Below are 19,811 nucleotides of genomic sequence, written 5' to 3' on the forward strand. Positions count from 1 at the left end.
GCAGGGAGACTCGGACCGATTTTTCCATACGTTTAGGCCAGAGTTACACTAGAGAGGAATACAAACGGGTGCTATGTGAGAAAACATCGCATGGCACTCGGACCACTGTTAATCTATGGGGCAGCTCCCATCACCGTTTTTTCTCTCGGCCGTATTATACGTGCAAGTGAAATCGCAGCATGCTGTGATTGTACGCGTATATCGGCCGAGTCTCGCCAATACAAATCTATGGGTGCGAGAAAAAATTGGTCACCACACGGACCAACCGCGTGACTTGCGAGAAATACACACACGTTTTCCTCATTACAGCCCATTGAGCCATTAAATTCATTGGGGAAAAGCAGTGAGAAATGTAAAGCAATATGTATGTCGTACAGATGTCATACGGATACATAGATGCGAGGAAATCGCATTGCAAACGGATTACACACAGATGACCATACAGAGAACATTTGTGCGACTCTCGGCTGAGAAAATCAGACTGATTTTTTCATACGTTAAGTGTGACGCCGGCCATAAGGACAAATATGGCAGCAGCGGCTCAGCATTGGGGACTCGGCACAGCAAGATGAGGAGATTGTACAGGTTGGTGATAGATGGGGATGGTGCTGCAAATGGGAGAAGTCAGATGTGTCTTTGTTGTAATGTCTACAGACGAGTCGTGGCTGGAAGAAATCTTGTCGATCTGGGCCAGATGAAAAAGATGGGAAAAGTGAACTCCATCAAAAAGAACATCAGCTGTAAGTCACTATCTAGAACTGTAATGTAACCTTGTATCTACCACTATATGGTCAACATATGGTGTTTGTATAGAAATTTATTTTCAGGAACAACATAGTAATCTGCTGTGGCTCTCTTAGGGCTCCTTTTCACTTGCGAGAAATACGTCTCAGTTCCGCATGTTAAAACCAAGCTCTGGCACTGGCACTCCAAAGCGGAGCGTGCGGCTGCATAGCAATACATGGGGTTGCACGCTCCGCTCCCAAGTGCCGGCGCCAGAGCTTGGTTTTAACATGCGAGACTCACACGTATTTCTCGCAAGTGAAAAGGAGCCATTATAGGCCGAGATCACACATGCGAGAAACGCGGCCGAGTCTCGCATGTTAATACCCGGCACTGCCGCCGGCACTCGGGAGCGGAGCATGCGGCTCCGTGTATTGCTATGGGGCCGGAAGCTCCGATCCAAGTGCCGGGTATTAACATGCGAGACTCGCCCGTGTTTCACGCATGTGTGATCCTTGCCTTACAGTTAGGGGGCAGTTGTAAACATGGTTATACCTGGTTGGGGGCCCACCTAGAAGGTTTGCGGCCCCTGAGCTTAACCTCTCGGCAGCTTAGAACCCAATACATTGTGCCCAGGTTGTACTTCTGGAGACACACGCATTAGATTAAGTGGGCTCTTTCTGCTAGAGCACTGCCATACATATGGATGGTAATTGCAGTTTAGGCACACTGCGGGGCTCAGCAGGAATGAGGGCATTTGGATTTTACAGTGCACATTTCATTGGATTGTTTTTGGAGGGGAGCCAAAGCCTTTGTCCGACCTTTAGCATCAAAACCATCTATATTTCTATCGAACCTAAGTGGATGCTGCTGTCGCAATTGACAGCAGAATATAGTGGGGTCGTAATCAATGCAAAAACTGATTGCGACTGATGCAGTAGGATGTCAGCTGTCATATATGGCTTAGGCTTCTTTACACTTGCGTCGTCTGGCGGCCGTCACAATGACGACGTACCGACGGACGCTGTGAAAATTCGGCACAACGTGGGCAGCGGATGCAGTTTTTCAATGCATCCGCTGCCCATTCTAAAGTCCCAGGGAGGAGGGGGCGGAGTTCCGGCTGCGCATGCGCGGTAGGAAATGAGGACCCGACGTACAAAAAAACGTTCCCTTGAACATTTTTTTGTGACGATGGTCCGCCAAAACACGACACATCCAGTGCACGACTGACGCAACGTATGGCCATACGTCGTGATCCGTCGGCAATACAAGTCTATGGGAAAAAAAAGCATCCTGCGGGCACATTTGCCGGATGCGTTTTTTTCCCAAAACGACGCATTGCGACGGAGGCCAAACGACGCAAGTAACACTCATTGCTTTTTTGCCCATTGTGGTGTATAACAGAAACACATCACCGTTTCTGCATTTTTCACCCACTCCTGGTTTTGCATTTTCTCAATACTGGTAGCATGAGCACCTGCAGCCCATTAGGTTGCACAGGCAGTCAGGCTATGCTAGGATTGTTCATCCATATGTGCAGTCTCAAGAGGTTTTGCTGCATCTCCTAGCACAGTCTGAGTAAACACGGAGAAGTAGGTGCACTACTAATAGGACAAAAATTGTGAAGACGGTGCTGCATATTTTAGCATTCTATTTGTATTGTGCTTGCTTAATGGTTATCTCACGGATACTAGGTTTTGTTTTAACTAGATGTTAACTAAAGGTACCTTCACACATAACGATATTGTTAACGATATCGTTGCTATTTGTGACGTAGCAACGATATCGTTAATGAAATCGTTATGTGTGACAGCTACCAACGATCAGGCCCCTGCTGGGAGATCGTTGGTCGCTGAATAAAGTCCAGAACTTTATTTCGTCGCTGGACTCCCTGGAGACATCGCTGGATCGGCGTGTGTGACACCGATCCAGCGATGTCTTCACTGGTAACCAGGGTAAACATCGGGTAACTAAGCGCAGGGCCGCGCTTAGTAACCCGATGTTTACCCTGGTTACCATGCTAAAAGTAAAAAAAAACAAACACTAGATACTTACCTACAGCCGTCTGTCCTCCAGCGCTGTGCTCTGCTCTCCTCCTGTACTGGCTGTGAGCCGGAAAGCAGAGCGGTGACGTCACCGCTCTGCTTTCCGGCTCCCAGACAGTACAAGAGGAGAGCAGAGAAGCAGAGCGCAGCGCTGGAGGACAGACAGCGGTAGGTAAGTATGTAGTGTTTGTTTTTTTTTACTTTTAGCATGGTAACCAGGGTAAACATCGGGTTACTAAGCGCGGCCCTGCGCTTAGTTACCCGATGTTTACCCTGGTTACCGGCATCGTTGGTCGCTGGAGAGCGGTCTGTGTGACAGCTCTCCAGCGACCAAACAGCGACGCTGCAGCGATTCGGATCGTTGTCGGTATCGCTGCAGCGTCGCTAAATGTGAAGGGGCCTTAAGTTCTATGCTAATCCCTTGCTGTTATCTTTAATTTACTTTACAGCAGCTATTGCCTTATGGTTGCTACTTTATAGATGAATGTGGGGACGCCCAATTGTATGTATGTGTGTGTGTGTGTGTGTGTGTATATATATATATATATATATATATATATATATATATATATATATATATATATATATATATATATATATATTTTTATATATATATATATATATATACACAGTACAGACCAAAAGTTTGGACACACCTCATTTAAAGATTTTTCTGTATTTTCATGACTATGAAAATTGTAAATTCACACTGAAGACATCAAAACTATGAATTAACACATGTGGAATTATATACTTAACAAAAAAGTGTGAAACAACTGAAATTATGTCTTATATTCTAGGTTATTCAAAGTAGCCACCTTTTGCTTTGATGACTGCTTTGCACACTCTTGGCATTCTCTTGATGAGCTTCAAGAGGTAGTCACCGGGAATGGTCTTCCAACAATCTTGAAGGAGTTCCCAGAGATGCTTAGCACTTGTTGGCCCTTTTGCCTTCACTCTGCGGTCCAGCTCACCCCAAACCATCTCGATTGGGTTCAGGTCTGGTGACCATCTCCCTCCTTCTTGGTCAAATAGCCCTTACACAGGTGGAGGTGTATTTGGGGTCATTGTCCTGTTGAAAAATAAATGATGGTCAAACTAAACGCAAACCGGATGAAATAGCATGCCTCTGCAGGGTGCTGTGGTAGCCATGCTGATTCAGTATGCCTTCAATTTTGAATAAATTTCCAACAGTGTAACCAGCAAAGCACCTCCACACCATCACACCTCCTCCTCCATGCTTCATGGTGGGAACCAGGCATGTGGAGTCCATCCGTTCACCTTTTCTGAGTCGCACAAAGACACGGTGGTTGGAACCAAAGATCTCATATTTGGACTCATCAGAACAAAGCACAGATTTCCACTGGTCTAATGTCCATTCCTTGTATTCTTTATCCCAAACAAGTCTCTTCTGCTTGTTGCCTGTCCTTAGCAGTGGTTTCCTAGCAGCTATTTTACCATGAAGGCCTGCTGCACAAAGTCTCCTCTTAACAGTTGTTGTAGAGATGTGTCTTCTGCTAGAACTCTGTGTGGCATTGACCTGGTCTCTAATCTGAGCTGCTGTTAACCTGCGATTTCTGAGGCTGGTGACTCGGATAAACTTATCCTCAGAAGCAAAGGTGACTCTTGGTGTTCCTTTCCTGGGGCGGTCCTCATGTGAGCCAGTTTCTTTGTAGCGCTTGATGGTTTTTGACACAGCACTTGGGGACACTTTCAAAGTTCAGGTCTAGAGATTGGGCTGGCCATGACAGGGATTTGATGTGGTGGTCCACACCTTGATTGACCTAGCTGTGTGGCATGGTGCATTGTCCTGCTGGAAAAAACAGTCCTCAGAGTTGGGGAACATTGCCTGAGCAGAAGGAATCAACTGTTGTTCTAGGATAACCTTGTATGCGGCTTGATTCATACGTCCTTCGCAAAGATTAACCTGCCCAATTCCAGCCTTGCTGAAGCATCCCCAGATCACCGATCCTCCACCATATTTCACAGTGGGTACAAGACACTGTAGCTTGTACGCCTCTCCAGGTCTCCGTCTAACCATTAGATGACCAATTGTTGGGCAAAGCTGAAAATTAGACTCATCAGAGAAGATGACCTTACTCCAGTCCTCTATGGTCCAATCCTTATGGTCTTTGGCAAACTTTCAGTTTCTCATTAATGAAAGGCTTTTTTCTATCTTTACATGACTTGAGTCCTTCCTCTAGGAGCCTGTTACGAACTGTTCTTGCCATGCCATGCAGTGCGTTTTACCTGCGGATTTTGCAAAAACGGTGCGGAAAAATCTGCACACGAATCCGCAACATAGCCTCAGTGAAGAAAGAAATGGTAGATGTGCGTGGATTGGGGTGCGGCCAAAATCAGCCACAGCGCGCTGTGCGCAACGTTTATTTTCTGTCCCTCTTTCTGTCCTTCAAAAGTTTCTACTTTAACCATGTCATGCACCCTGCACAAATGCATAAAAAGAAAACCATAAGGCTGTGTGCACACGATACGGATTTAGTGCGGATCCGCAGCGTTTTTTTCCGAACAGAAACACTGCAGATCCGCAAAATGACTTACAGTACAATGTAAATCAATAGGAAAAAAAAGCTGTGCAGATGGTGCAGAAAAATGCGCATGAAAAACGCTGAGGATCAAAAGAAGTAGCATGTCAGTTCTTTTGTGCAGATCTGCAGCGTTTCTGCACCCTTCCATTATAGAAATCCGCAGTGGTGAAAAACGCATGAAATCTGCATCAAAAACGTACAAAATCCGAATAAAAAACGCGTCAAATCTGCACCTGCGTTTTCTGCCAGGAGATGCGGATTTTGTGCAGAAAATTCTGCACCCCAATCCGCAACGTGTGAACATAGCCTAAGGGTATGTGCACACGTTGCGGATTAGGCTTAGGAATTTCTGGTGCGGATTCTGCCTCTCCTGGCAGAAAACGCACTTGCGGATTTTTCGCGTTTTTTGTGCGTTTCTGCAGCGTTTTTTGTGCTTTTTTGCTGCGATTTTCTTGCTGATTTGCTGCGTTTTTTTACCCCTGCTGTTTTCTATAATGAAATGGGTACAAAAACGCTGCAGATTCACAAAAAAGAAGTGACATGCTACTTCTTTTAAACCGCAGCGTTTCCGCAGCAGATTTTCCGCAAAGTGTGCACAGCATTTTTTTTTTTTCTCATTGATTTACATTGTACTGTAAATCAATTGCGGACCTGCAGCGTTTCTGCACTGCCAAAAACGCTGCGGATCCGCAGAGAATCCGCAACGTGTGCACATAGCCTGAGGCTATGTGCACACGCATTTTAGGTCCACTGCGGATTTTTCTGCAGCGGATTTGATAAATCCGCAGTGGAAAACCGCGGTTTTCCAACTGCAGTTTTCCATAGGGGCAGTTGTAAAACCGCTGCGGAAAACGCAGAAAGAAGTGACATGCTGCGGAATGTAAACCGCTGCGTTTCCGAGCGTTTTTTTCCGCAGCATGTGCACAGCGTTTTTGGTTTCCCATAGGTTTACATTGAACTGTAAACTCATGGGATCCGCAGCAAAATCTGCAACGTGTGAACATAGCCTTAGAACTCAATATTTGTAGTGCTATTCTGTCAGACAACTTCTGTCTGGAGCTTTTTGGAGGTTTTTTTTTTTATAAACACTTGTTTCGTTTGCAAACCTAATAATTCCTAATAAATCCTATATAAAATATATACTCTACATATTACTAAAAGAGCTACGGACTCCAGTGTGTGTAATAGCCACACGATGCCGCCGCACCCCACAAAAGTTCTCATGAAGTCCATAGATTACATTTCGATTTCCCATACATCACGTGACCGCAGACAGGCCGCGGACTTGTCAGTTTTAGTTTTGATCGCAAGACTGTAACACCCTGTGTCCGCTTCCTAGCCGCCATGTTTTCGGCGCTCGTCCTTTTCAAAGACTTGTAATTGGTCTTCAGAACAATGGCCACTTACTGATATTCCGTCCTCGGAAGTGGAGACGAGTTTCTTCAGAACAGAGGACAGCAGCCAGTAGTTTCTATGAACCATAGGAAAAAAAATAATTCTATAGTGCAGAGCAAATAGATGCTGGGCAGAGTGTGTTCAGTAGGCGGTGCACGATCCGCCCTCTAGTGACTGCAGCTGGACAAGGAAGCTCCGACCGACACGGTGAAGACTGGGGTCAGTATTTGTCATGTGACGTGTGTGTCTGATGGTCCTGGAGAGTTGTCTGTGGATGTGACATTGCTCCTTATATGTAGCACTACTTAATGGGGGGCGACCGCACTTTTCTGTGACGCCCCTCACAGAAGGTTCTATTGTAAAGAGTTACTCTCATTTTTTTTATCTTATTTGCAGCTAGTTGCTAAGGTTACCAGCCACCACAGCAGGCTACAAACATAGGGTTTGTTTTTTAGGGATGGGGGAGGGGTGGTCCCTATTTTTATTTTTGGCCAAAAGACACGTAAAAATAATGGTACTGCTGCCAGAAGTTTTTGCATTAATTCATTCAAAAACCTCTTCAGATGTGTCATCGCTACGTGACGTCCGTAATCTCAGACGGGCGCTGGCGGGAACGATTCTACAGGCTGCTGTTCACACTGTGACTGCCAGCGGACGTTGGTGACTGCCGGCGGACGTTGGTAACGCCGTGACATTACCGACTAGTTGCTAGGAGACGGTTGGGAATTCCCCTTTTGGGACTTTTTTTATTATTAATTTAGCGTACGTAAAAAAAAAAACGGAAGGCACATGGTTTGTAGAAATCGACCACCACCTGGATGAAAAATAGTTTTGTTTATTTTTGAGGTTGCAAAATGGACTCACTAGCTGGATCGCTGCAGTTCAACCTCATAAAGAGAACCTGTCATGTCCCCAATCGCTGTTAGAGCTCGTTCAGACATCTTATTTTCGCGTGGTTATAAACGGGCCATACACATACATAGGTTGCCGGGAGCAATAAAGTTCATTTCCTCCTGGTAGCTAGGATATCAGTGCGGCGGCCGCAGCTTTATAGCGCTATTGACCTGCAGCTAAATCCTATAAGTGCAGATTACTAGCGTTTGGGGACACGACACGTTCCCTTTAAATGCTGCTGACGATTTTTACCAACGGCATTTACGTCACACGGTCCCGGTTTGCACATCCACTGTGACATTATAGACCCTGATAGGTTGCCACGGACCTCCTGAAGGCTCCAATCCCATCATCTTGGTATGCCTGTGAAGCTCCGCCGCAGGCTGGACTTCAAATGAGACTGATTTTCAGTATATATTGCAATATTGAAGTATTTTAGTATATAGTACAAGAGAAAAATGATAGTGTTTAGTAAAAAAAATAAAAGTTATTAAAAAACCATAAAAATTAAAATTGACCCTTTTCCCCAGTTAACCATCAAGAAATAAAAATCAACTATGAAAATAATACAGTGGCATGTAAAAGTTTTGTCATCCCTGGTCAAAATTACTGTTATTGTGAACAGTTAAGCAAGTTGAAGATTAAATGATCTCTAAAAGGCCTAAAGGTAAAGATGACACATTTCCTTTGTATTTTAGGCAAAAAAATAAAATATATTGTCATTTTTTTACATTTTAAAAATTACAAAAAGGAAAATGGGCCTATGCAAAGGTTTGGGCACCCTTGGATATTTCTGTGCTAAAATAATTTTGACCAAGGTTTCAGACCTTAATTAGCCTGTTAGAGCTATGGCTTGTTTACGATCATCGTTAGGAAAGGGCAGTTGATGCAAATTTCCCAGCTTTATAAAAACCTAGCCACCTCTAACCTTGTGCCAAAATACAACAGTCATGGGTTATTCTAAGCAGCTGCCTTGCACTCTGAAAATGGTGGTGGTCCACAAAGCAGGAGAAGGCTATAAGAAGATAGTAAAGCTTTTTCAAGTTGCTCTTTTCTCAGTTTGAAATGAAATTAAGAAATGTCAGTTATCAGGAACAGTGGAGGTCCAGATAAGGTCTGGAAAAGCAAGCAAAATTTCAGTGAGAGCTGCTCGTAGGATTGCTAGAGAGGCAAATCAGAACCCCTTCTTGACTGCAAAAGACTACCAGCTCAAATAGTATCAGGATATACTCAGTTAAACAACCAAAAAAGCACACAATATCCTAAAAAAATATATTTTATTAGTAATGTCTAAAATTCATAAACAATCAAACGTTTTTTGGTTAGTGTGACCCTTTTGGTCATTTTGTGTGTATGTCTGTGGGGTACCTGGGCGTGGGTAGCTGACAGGGCCTAATAGGGCAAGAAGGGACAGTCGACGTGGAGCGGGGGCGCCATATCGCAATCTAGGGTGCCAACCTCCGCTGGTAGGTAGGTGCAAGCCACTTTAGGGCCACGTCATAGGGACTGTGTGAGGAATATAGGCATTTATCCTCCCTGGTATTTTTTCTGATCTACCCTAACCCAAATGCTTGATGTGGGTAGCATACATTTTAGTACTTTCATTGTTTATGAATTTTAGACATTACTAATAAAATATATTTTTTTAGGATATTGTGTGCTTTTTTGGTTGTTTGACTGCAAAAGACCCTCAGAAAGATTTACCAGACTCAGGAGTTGTGGTACATTGTTCTACTTTTCAGAGACATCTGTACAAATATGGCCTTCAGAAGAAAACCTCTCCTGCATCCTCACTATAAAATTCAGCATCAGAAGTATGCAAAAGAACATCTAAACAAACCTGATACATTTTGAAAACAAATCCTGTGGCCCGATGAGGTTAATATAGTACTCTTTGGCCACAATGATCAAAGGTTTGTGTGGAGTAAAAAAAGCACTGAATTTCATTAAAATATATCTCTAACCATTAAGCTTGAGGGTGGCTCAATCATGCTTTGGGGTTGGCACGGAGAACATTTCACGGGTAGAGAGAAGAATGGATTCAATGAAATTTCAACAAATTCTTGATGCAAACATAACACAATCTGTAAAAAAGCTGAAGTTGAAAAGAGGATGGCTTCTACAAATGTCAAAATCCACAATAGACTACCTCAAATGGTGCAAGGTGAAGGTTTTACAATAACCCTCACAGTCCCCTGACCTGAACATCATTGAAAATTTGTGGCTAGACCTCAAAATAGCAGTGCATGTAAGATGACCCAAGAATATCACAGAACTGGAAGAATTTTCCAAGGAAGAATGGATGAAAATCCCTCAAACAAGAATTAAAAGACACTTGGCTGGCTACAAGAAGAATTTACAAGCTGTGATACTTTCAAAAGCGGAAGCTACTAGGTACTAACCATGCAGGGTGCCCAAACTTCTGCATTGGCCCATTTTCCTTTTTGTAATTTTTAAAATGTAAAAAAATTACAATATATATATATTTTCCTAAACTACAAAGGAAATGTGTCATCTTTAACTTTAGCCCTTTTAGAGATCATTTTATCTTCAACTTGTTAAATTGTTCACAATAAAAGTTATTTTGACAAGGGGTGCCCAAACTTTTACATGCCACTGTATATACACAGTGTCTCCATATAACCAAATGTTTGCTAATGAAGGTTTTTTACTTCGGACCTTTTTTATGACCATGTTTGGTGTTTGTCCTCTGGTCTATTGAAATGAAACCAGTAACCAAAAAAACTAAATCCGTTTCAAACTGATGAAAAACTGCTGCACTTTATAGTAACTGATTCATGCACATTGACATCAGTGATTTATCAAACGGATCCAGCATCAATCAATTAATCTGTCTGACTGAAAAAAACTGATTGCTACTGGATCCATTTATTAAAACATTGACTTCAATGTGAATTTATGAAATCATTGACTTCAATGTGAATGGTTCAGTTTTTTTCATGCATAAGTTTTGGATCAGTTTGTAAATGATGCAGTTTTTTTGCTTCAAACATATGATTACTGGACATGTGACCAAAACCTAAGGGTGTATTCACGCATCCATGTGAAATGTCTGAGTACTATTCGTTTGTTTGTGTTTTTTTTCATGACAGCACGTGGACCCAGAGATTCTCACAGATCCATTCACACAACCGTGAAAATCATGTATCCAAAAAGATGTTGAGGATCAGAGTAGGACATACTCAGCGGATCTGTGTGTTGTCTGATAAACACAGTCGTATGCGCCGACGGAGCCATAGACCAGACCTGGGCAAGATGCGGCCCGCGGGCCGCATCCGGCCCGCCTGACGATTTTAAACGGCCCGCCGCCCCGGGAACCGCTCGGCCAGCCGCCAGAGACAGTGCAGCTGCTGCGCGTCGCTGGTTCCCCTTCCCTTCAGCCACTCCAGCGCCTGCGCTTGTGTGCCCTGCATTCAAACCCCTGTCCGCTGAGAGGCGCTGACCGCCGCTAGCACTTCCACATCAGGGAAGCGCCAGCAGCGGGTGACATCACTCAGCGTGACACAGGCTGCTGCACTGCTCCTTCATCCGTTGCGCCGGACACCAGTGTTCTGTGCGGCTGTACTGTGGTCACTTGTGGAGTCGGACGGTGCCAGTGGTCGGTGGTAAGTGCTCCATGCCGCGGGGACCGGGTAATGGAGCTGGCTGGTGCCTGCCTGCCTGCATGCATGATAGGGGGGAGGGGGAGGGAGCAGCGGCCAGCTCTGGGGGGGATGCGGATGGGGGCAGCACAAACAGACATTATGGGGCTGTGGGGCACAATTATCAGGAGTCAGGACAGTATGATGGGGGCACAAATGACAAATCAGGACATTATGGGGGCACAATTGAACTCTGGACATTATGGGGGCACTAATGAAATCTGGACATTATGGGGGCACAAATGAATGAAATCTGGACATTATGGGGGCACAAATGAATGAAATCTGGACATTATGGGGGCACAAATGAAATCTGGACATTATGGTGGCACAAATGAATGAAATCTGGACATTATGGGGGCACAAATGAATGAAATCTGGACATTATGGGGGCACAAATGAAATCTGGACATTATGGGGGCACAAATGAATGAAATCTGGACATTATGGGGGCACAAATAAATGAAATCTGGACATTATGGGGGCACAAATAAATGAAATCTGGACATTATGGGGGCACAAATGAATGAAATCTGGACATTATGGGGGCACAAATGAAATCTGGACATTATGGGGGCACAAATGAATGAAATCTGGACATTATGGGGGCACAAATAAATGAAATCTGGACATTATGGGGGCACAAATGAAATCTGGACATTATGGGGGCACCAATGAAATCTGGACATTATGGGGGCACAAATGATTGAAATCTGGACATTATGGGGGCACAAATGAATGAAATCTGGACATTATGGGGGCACAAATGAAATATGGACATTATGGGGGCACTAAAGTATTGTAAATCTCTGAATGGTTAAAAAAATGGTTTGTTTATGAAAAGATAGCATATGTATACTACAGTATTGGGTAAAAATTAGTTAATTATATTAGTCCGGCCCTCTAAAACCATCCAAATTTCTCATGCGGCCCCATGGCAAAATTAATTGCCCACCCCTGCCATAGACTATAATGATGCCAGCAGAGCGAACGTGTGCTGTGGTATGCATCATACATAGAATGAGGCACGTTACAGTGCAGGTAACGCCTCTGCCGGCACCTTTATGGTTTATGACCCCATAATAGCATACGTCCGAATCCCATTTTCCGGGGGGAGGCTTGGATGCAAGCCCTCCCAGAATAAAAGAGCAAAGTGAAGCACCCTTGGAGCTGTTGTGCATCTAAGGCTGGAATCGCACACAACGTATAAAAAGATCGGTCCGTTTTACACGGGCGAAAATCTAATAAATGTTCCCTGAACAGTGATCCGTATGTCATCCGTGTGCAGTGCGAGGATGCGATTTTCTCACATGTAAGCATCCGTGTGACATCCGTATGGTGAGATTTTCTCGCCGGCTTGCAAAATGGACATAGAATGGATCCTTTTCCTCAAATATTTTTGAAAACACACATATATTTAGGTATCTTTATATTTCATACATACAGAGCTAGATGGCAGAATAGCTGGTAATTCAATTGTCGGGTTCTGTAAAATCATTACCGAACCCAACAGGATATGGGACATGGTTTACATGCAGTAAACCATTGCATATCCGTTATATTTTTATATGCCCCTCACTAATAATGTATGTAGAGTGTGTGTGTAAAATTTTGGAGCTGTAGGTGTTAAAGGATTAATTCACAGAAAAAACTGGCATGGACTCCTGCGCAATTTTCTCCGCCAGAGAGGGAAAGCCAATCCCAGAAAAGGTGCCTATTCCGGCACTTAGCCTCTCTCTTCCCAGTGCCCAGTAGTGGTGGCATATGGGGTAATAAGGGGTTAATGTCACCTTGCTATTGTAAGGTGACATTAAGCCCGGTTAATAATGGAGAGCTGTCAATAAGACACCTATCCTTTATTAACCCCTTCCCAACCTTTGACGCCACGTAGGCGTCATGAAAGTCGGTGCCAATCCGACCTGTGACGCCTATGTGGCGTCATGGAAAGATCGCGTCCCTGCAGATCGGGTGAAAGGGTTAAGTCCCATTTCACCCGATCTGCAGGCACAGGGGGAGTGGTAGTTTAGCCCAGGGGGGGTGGCTTCACCCCCCCGTGGCTACGATCGCTCTGATTGGCTGTTGAAAGTGAAACTGCCAATCAGAGCGATTTGTAATATTTCACCTATTATAACTGGTGAAATATTACAATCCAGCCATGGCCGATGCTGCAATATCATCGGCCATGGCTGGAAACACTAATGTGCCCCCACCCCACCGATCGCCCCCCGATCTGTCCGGTACACTGTACCGGCTCCCCGCCGTCTTGTGCTCGCTCCCCCCGTGCTCTTGTCCGCTCACCCCCGTGCTCCAATCACACCCCTGTGCTCCAATCACCCCCCCCTGCACTCCGATCCACCCCCCCCCGTGCTCCGTTACACCCCCCCGTGCTCCGTTCCACCGCCCCCGTGCTCCGTTCCACCCCCCCCCCCCGTGCTCCGTTTCACCCCTGCCGCGCTCCGATTCACCCCCCCATGCTCCGATCCCCCCCCGTGCTCCCCCCCCCGCCCCATCATACTTACCGATCCTGCCGGGGTCCGTCCGTCTTCTCCCCGGGCGCCGCCATCTTCCAAAATGGCGGGCGCATGCGCAGTGCGCCCGCCGAATCTGCCAGCCGGCAGATTCGTTCCAAAGTGCATTTTGATCACTGAGATATAATCTATCTCAGTGATCAAAATAAAAAAAAATAATAAATGACCTTTGTCACCCCCATAGGTAGGGACAATAAAAAAATAAAGAATTTTTTTTTTTTCCCACTAATGGTAGGGTTAGGGTTAGGGCTAGGGGTAGGGGTAGGGTTAGGGCTAGGGGTAGGGTTAGGGCTAGGGTTAGGGTTTCGGTATGTGCACACGTATTCTGGTCCTCTGCGGATTTTTCCGCTGCAGATTTGATAAATCCGCAGTGCTAATCCGCTGCAGATTTATGGCAGATTTACCGCATTTTTTCTGCGCATTTCACTGCGGTTTTACAATTGCGATTTTCTATTTGAGCAGTTGTAAAACTGCTGCGGAATCCGCACAAAGAAGTGACATGCTGCGGAATGTAAACCGCTGCGTTTCCGTGCAGTTTTTCCGCACCATGTGTACAGCGATTTTTGTTTACCATATGTTTACACTGAACTGTAAACTCATGGGAAACTGCTGCGGATCCGCAGCGTTTTCCGCAGCGTGTGCACATACCTTTAGAATTAGGCTATTAGGCTATGTGCACACGGTGCGGATTTGGCTGCGGATCCGCAGCAGTGTTCCATCAGGTTTACAGTACCATGTAAACATATGGAAACCAAATCCGCTGTGCCCATGGTGCGGAAAATACCGCGCGGAAACGCTGCGTTGTATTTTCCGCAGCATGTCAATTCTTTGTGCGGATTCCGCAGCGTTTTACACCTGTTCCTCAATAGGAATCCGCAGGTGAAATCCACACAAAAAACACTGGAAATCCGCGGAAAATCCACAGGTAAAACGCAGTGCCTTTTACCCGCGGATTTTTCAAAAATGATGCTGAAAAATCTCACACGAATCCGCAACGTGGGGACATAGCCTTAGGGTTAGGGTTGGAATTAGGGTTGTGGTTAGGGTTAGGGGTGTGTTGGGGTTAGGGTTGGAATTAGGGTTATGGCTACAGTTGGGATTAGAGTTAGGGGTGTGTTGGGGTTAGTGTTGGAGGTAGAATTGAGGGGTTACCACTGTTTAGGCACATCAGGGGTCTCCAAACGCAACATGGCGCCACCATTGATTCCAGCCAATCTTGTATTCAAAAAGTCAAATGGTGCTCCCTCACTTCCGAGCCCCGACATGTGCCCAAACAGTGGTTTACCCACACATATGGGGTACCCACATACTCAGGACAAACTGCGCAACAATTACTGGGGTCCAATTTCTCCTGTTACCCTTGTGAAAATAAAAAAATGCTTGCTAAAACATCATTTTTGAGGAAAGAAAAATGATTTTTTATTTTCACGGCTCTGCGTTGTAAACGTCTGTGAAGCACTTGGGGGTTCAAAGTGCTCACCACATATCCAGATAAGTTCCTTTGGGGGTCTAGTTTACAAAATGGGGTCACTTGTGGGGGGTTTCTACTGTTTAGGCACACCAAGGGCTCTGCAAACGCAACGTGATGCCCGCAGAGCATTCCATCAAAGTCTGCATTTCAAAACGTCACTACTTCAATTCCGAACCCCGGCATGTGCCCAACCAGTAGTTTACCCCCACATATCGGGTATCACCGTACTCAGGAGAAACTGGACAACAAATATTGGGGTCAAATTTCTCCTGTTACCCTTGGGAAAATTAAAAAATTCTGGGCTAAATAATTATTTTTGAGGAAAGAAAACGTATTTATTATTTTCACGGCTCTGCATTATAAACTTCTATGAAGCACTTGGGGGTTCAAAGTGCTCACCACACATCTAGATAAGTTCCTTTTGGGGTCTAGTTTCCAAAATGGGGTCACTTGTGGGGGGTTTCTACTGTTAAGCCACATCAGGGGCTCTGCAAACGCAACGTGACGCCCACAGAGCATTCCATCAAAGTCTGCATTTCAAAACGTCACTACTTCACTTCCGAGCCCCGGCATGTGCCCAAACAGTGGTTTACCCCCACATATGGGGTATCAGCGTACTCAGGAGAAACTGGACAACAACTTTTGGGGTCAAATTTCTCCTGATACCCTTGGGAAAATAAAAAATTTCAGGCTAAAAGATCATTTTTGAGAAAATAATTTTTTTTTTTATTTTCATGGCTCTGCGTTATAAACTTCTGTGAAGCACTTGGGGGTTCAAAGTCCTCACCACACATCTAGATTAGTTCCTTTGGTGGACTAGTTTCCAAAATGGGGTCATTTCTGGGGGATCTCCAATGTTTAGGCACACAGGGGCTCTCCAAACGTGACATGGTGTCCGCTAATGATTGGAGCTAACTTTCCATTTAAAAAGCCAAATGGCGTGCCTTCCCTTCCGAGCCCTGCCGTGCGCCCAAACAGTGGTTTACCCCCACATATGGGGTATCAGCGTACTCAGGACAAACTGGACAACAACATTTGGGGTCCAATTTCTCCTATTACCCTTGGCAAAAAAGGAAATTCCAGGCTAAAAAATCATTTTTGAGGGAAGTAAATTATTTTTTATTTTCATGGCTCTGCGTTATAAACTTCTGTGAAGCACCTGGGGGTTTAAAGTGCTCAATATGCATCTAGATAAGTTCCTTGGGGGGTCTAGTTTCCAAAATGGGGTCACTTGTGGGGGAGCTCCAATGTTTAGGCACACAGGGGCTCTCCAAACGCGACATGGTGTCCGCTAACAATTGGAGCTAATTTTCCATTCAAAATGTCAAATGGCGCGCCTTCCCTTCCGAGCCCTGCCGAGTGCCCAAACAGTGGTTAACCCCCACATATGAGGTATCGGCGTACTCAGGAGAAATTGCCCAACACATTTTATGATCCATTCTATCCTATTGCCCATGTGAAAATGAAAAAATTGAGGCGAAAAGAATTTTTTTGTGAAAACAAAGTACTTTTTCATTTTTACGGATCAATTTGTGAAGCACCTGAGGGTTTAAAGTGCTCACTAGGCATCTAAATAAGTTCCTTGGGGGGGTCTAGTTTCCAAAATGGGGTCACTTGTGGGGGAGCGCCAATGTTTAGGCACACAGGAGCTCTCCAAACGCGACATTGTGTCCGCTAACGATGGAGATAATTTTTCATTCAAAAAGTCAAATGGCGCTCCTTCCCTTCCGAGCCGTACCATGTGCCCAAACAGTGGTTTACCCCCACATATGAGGTATCAGTGTACTCAGGAGAAATTGGAAACAGGAACACATGGGCTACTTGCACAGTGAACAAGTCTGTATGATCATGTTCACACACCACCAAGAAACCTGAAGACACAAAAGAGAATAGTAAAACCAAAAACACTCAGTTTGAAAAAATGTTGCAGTAATCCGCAAGTGCTAGTAAAAGATGTAAAAAACAGGGTATTTGGTTGATACGTTTTTTGCAAAAAATGTATACTAAGCTGCTCTACCAATCTTCACGGTATACCCTTATCAGAGCAGTCCTAACTAATGTATGCAATCCCTATCTGATGTATTTAAAAACCTGATCATCTGTATATAACCTGTGTGAACAGGGTTCAGAGAGGAAAAATCCATGTGTGCATACAGGGTAGAACAGCTTTTGTGCAGATAGCCCAAGAGGAGTGGTGGAACTCCCCAGTCTTGTAGACACAAGAGAACAATTATGGAAACAGGAACACATGGGCTACTTGCACAGTGAACAAGTCTGTATGATCATGTTCACACACCACCAAGAAACCTGAAGACACAAAAGAGAATAGTAAAACCAAAAACACTCAGTTTGAAAAAATGTTGCAGTAATCCGCAAGTGCTAGTAAAAGATGTAAAAAACAGGGTATTTGGTTGATACGTTTTTTGCAAAAAATGTATACTAAGCTGCTCTACCAATCTTCACGGTATACCCTTATCAGAGCAGTCCTAACTAATGTATGCAATCCCTATCTGATGTATTTAAAAACCTGATCATCTGTATATAACCTGTGTGAACAGGGTTCAGAGAGGAAAAATCCATGTGTGCATACAGGGTAGAACAGCTTTTGTGCAGATAGCCCAAGAGGAGTGGTGGAACTCCCCAGTCTTGTAGACACAAGAGAACAATTATGGAAACAGGAACACATGGGCTACTTGCACAGTGAACAAGTCTGTATGATCATGTTCACACACCACCAAGAAACCTGAAGACACAAAAGATAATAGTAAAACCAAAAACACTCAGTTTGAAAAAATGTTGCAGTAATCCGCAAGTGCTAGTAAAAGATGTAAAAAACAGGGTATTTGGTTGATACGTTTTTTGCAAAAAATGTATACTAAGCTGCTCTACCAATCTTCACGGTATACCCTTATCAGAGCAGTCCTAACTAATGTATGCAATCCCTATCTGATGTATTTAAAAACCTGATCATCTGTATATAACCTGTGTGAACAGGGTTCAGAGAGGAAAAATCCATGTGTGCATACAGGGTAGAACAGCTTTTGTGCAGATAGCCCAAGAGGAGTGGTGGAACTCCCCAGTCTTGTAGACACAAGAGAACAATTATGGAAACAGGAACACATGGGCTACTTGCACAGTGAACAAGTCTGTATGATCATGTTCACACACCACCAAGAAACCTGAAGACACAAAAGAGAATAGTAAAACCAAAAACACTCAGTTTGAAAAAATGTTGCAGTAATCCGCAAGTGCTAGTAAAAGATGTAAAAAACAGGGTATTTGGTTGATACGTTTTTTGCAAAAAATGTATACTAAGCTGCTCTACCAATCTTCACGGTATACCCTTATCAGAGCAGTCCTAACTAATGTATGCAATCCCTATCTGATGTATTTAAAAACCTGATCATCTGTATATAACCTGTGTGAACAGGGTTCAGAGAGGAAAAATCCATGTGTGCATACAGGGTAGAACAGCTTTTGTGCAGATAGCCCAAGAGGAGTGGTGGAACTCCCCAGTCTTGTAGACACAAGAGAACAATTATGGAAACAGGAACACATGGGCTACTTGCACAGTGAACAAGTCTGTATGATCATGTTCACACACCACCAAGAAACCTGAAGACACAAAAGAGAATAGTAAAACCAAAAACACTCAGTTTGAAAAAATGTTGCAGTAATCCGCAAGTGCTAGTAAAAGATGTAAAAAACAGGGTATTTGGTTGATACGTTTTTTGCAAAAAATGTATACTAAGCTGCTCTACCAATCTTCACGGTATACCCTTATCAGAGCAGTCCTAACTAATGTATGCAATCCCTATCTGATGTATTTAAAAACCTGATCATCTGTATATAACCTGTGTGAACAGGGTTCAGAGAGGAAAAATCCATGTGTGCATACAGGGTAGAACAGCTTTTGTGCAGATAGCCTAAGAGGAGTGGTGGAACTCCCCAGTCTTGTAGACACAAGAGAACAATTATGGAAACAGGAACACATGGGCTACTTGCACAGTGAACAAGTCTGTATGATCATGTTCACACACCACCAAGAAACCTGAAGACACAAAAGAGAATAGTAAAACCAAAAACACTCAGTTTGAAAAAATGTTGCAGTAATCCGCAAGTGCTAGTAAAAGATGTAAAAAACAGGGTATTTGGTTGATACGTTTTTTGCAAAAAATGTATACTAAGCTGCTCTACCAATCTTCACGGTATACCCTTATCAGAGCAGTCCTAACTAATGTATGCAATCCCTATCTGATGTATTTAAAAACCTGATCATCTGTATATAACCTGTGTGAACAGGGTTCAGAGAGGAAAAATCCATGTGTGCATACAGGGTAGAACAGCTTTTGTGCAGATAGCCCAAGAGGAGTGGTGGAACTCCCCAGTCTTGTAGACACAAGAGAACAATTATGGAAACAGGAACACATGGGCTACTTGCACAGTGAACAAGTCTGTATGATCATGTTCACACACCACCAAGAAACCTGAAGACACAAAAGAGAATAGTAAAACCAAAAACACTCAGTTTGAAAAAATGTTGCAGT

At 44.2% G+C, this 19,811-nt stretch overlaps 1 protein-coding gene across 2 annotated transcripts in view; it reads left to right on the forward strand.

The window, feature by feature from the left end:
- The first annotated feature begins 6,763 nt into the window (after positions 1–6,763).
- The window catches only part of LOC138681516 (galectin-8-like), a 52,804-nt gene continuing 39,756 nt past the window's right edge, over positions 6,764–19,811 (forward strand). Inside the window, exon 1 of one of the 2 annotated variants that reach the window (XM_069769086.1) lies at positions 6,764–6,928. The gene's annotated coding sequence lies outside the window, so the exon portion shown is untranslated. The remainder of the gene's footprint in view (positions 6,929–19,811) is intronic. The other variant, XM_069769085.1, reaches the window with a different exon arrangement.

This window comes from Ranitomeya imitator, chromosome 5, assembly GCF_032444005.1.
Source record: "Ranitomeya imitator isolate aRanImi1 chromosome 5, aRanImi1.pri, whole genome shotgun sequence".
NCBI lineage: Eukaryota > Metazoa > Chordata > Amphibia > Anura > Dendrobatidae > Ranitomeya > Ranitomeya imitator.